The sequence below is a fragment of the Volvox carteri genome, assembly GCF_000143455.1.
Source record: "Volvox carteri f. nagariensis unplaced genomic scaffold VOLCAscaffold_366, whole genome shotgun sequence".
Taxonomy (NCBI): Eukaryota; Viridiplantae; Chlorophyta; class Chlorophyceae; order Chlamydomonadales; family Volvocaceae; genus Volvox; species Volvox carteri.
This window is the reverse complement of record NW_003307895.1, coordinates 1,056-2,007: the sequence shown is the minus strand read 5'-3', so window position 1 is coordinate 2,007 and position 952 is coordinate 1,056. Positions and strand designations below refer to the sequence as shown.

At 59.8% G+C, this 952-nt stretch overlaps 1 protein-coding gene across 1 annotated transcript in view; it reads left to right on the top strand.

Moving 5' to 3' along the window:
* The window catches only part of VOLCADRAFT_101106 (uncharacterized protein), a gene marked incomplete at both ends in the record, with an annotated part of 9,984 nt that overhangs the window by 8,287 nt on the left and 745 nt on the right, over positions 1–952 (top strand). The gene's annotated exons all lie outside the window — the stretch shown is intronic.

Genomic DNA, 952 nt, shown 5'->3' with positions numbered 1-952 from the left:
CTCTGGGCTTGCTGCCACCGCGACCTTTTTGCGGTGCATTTCCCTGCCCGGCCGCCGCTGCGGCTCTTCTCCTCTGGGCTTGCTGCCACCGCGACCTTTTTGCGGTGCATTTCCCTGCCCGGCCGCCGCTGCGGCTCTTCTCCTCTGGGCTTGCTGCCACCGCGACCTTTTTGCGGTGCATTTCCCTCCCCGGCCGCCGCTGCGGCTCTTCTCCTCTGGGCTTGCTGCCACCGCGACCTTTTTGCGGTGCATTTCCCTGCCCGGCCGCCGCTGCGGCTCTTCACCTCTGGGCTTGCTGCCACCGCGACCTTTTTGCGGTGCATTTCCCTGCCCGGCCGCCGCTGCGGCTCTTCTCCTCTGGGCTTGCTGCCACCGCGACCTTTTTGCGGTGCATTTCCCTCCCCGGCCGCCGCTGCGGCTCTTCTCCTCTGGGCTTGCTGCCACCGCGACCTTTTTGCGGTGCATTTCCCTCCCCTGCCGCCGCTGCGGCTCTTCACCTCTGGCATTGCTGCCACCGCGGCTTTTTCCTCTCATCACCCTTCTGCTTTCAAACCTACCATGCACAAAAGAAAGATGAAAAGGGAGACATCCTTGCTCAAACCACGACATTCGTTGCAAAGCAGGAAAATAAGGGAGTCCAAAGATATGGAGGATCGGTCGAGAAATATGGTTGTCATGGTGGAAGTTGTCCGTTGGAGATATGTTTGGTTGGAAGAGGTTGGCAGATGTTGATCCAGTTGGTGGACAGTTGGTGGACAGTTGGTGGACAGTTGGTGGTGACCGGCCGGTTTTATTGTCGTCGCTGGGTTTTGTGGATGGTAGCTAGCGTTATCTAACCAGCCAGCAGCTGCAGCCAGTTATATTGCCTAAATGGGCTACGCTACGCAGCTAGCAGCCAGCAGCCAACAACCAGCATCAGCGAGTGTGCGCGTGTCACGGCTGTGCCGCGCGT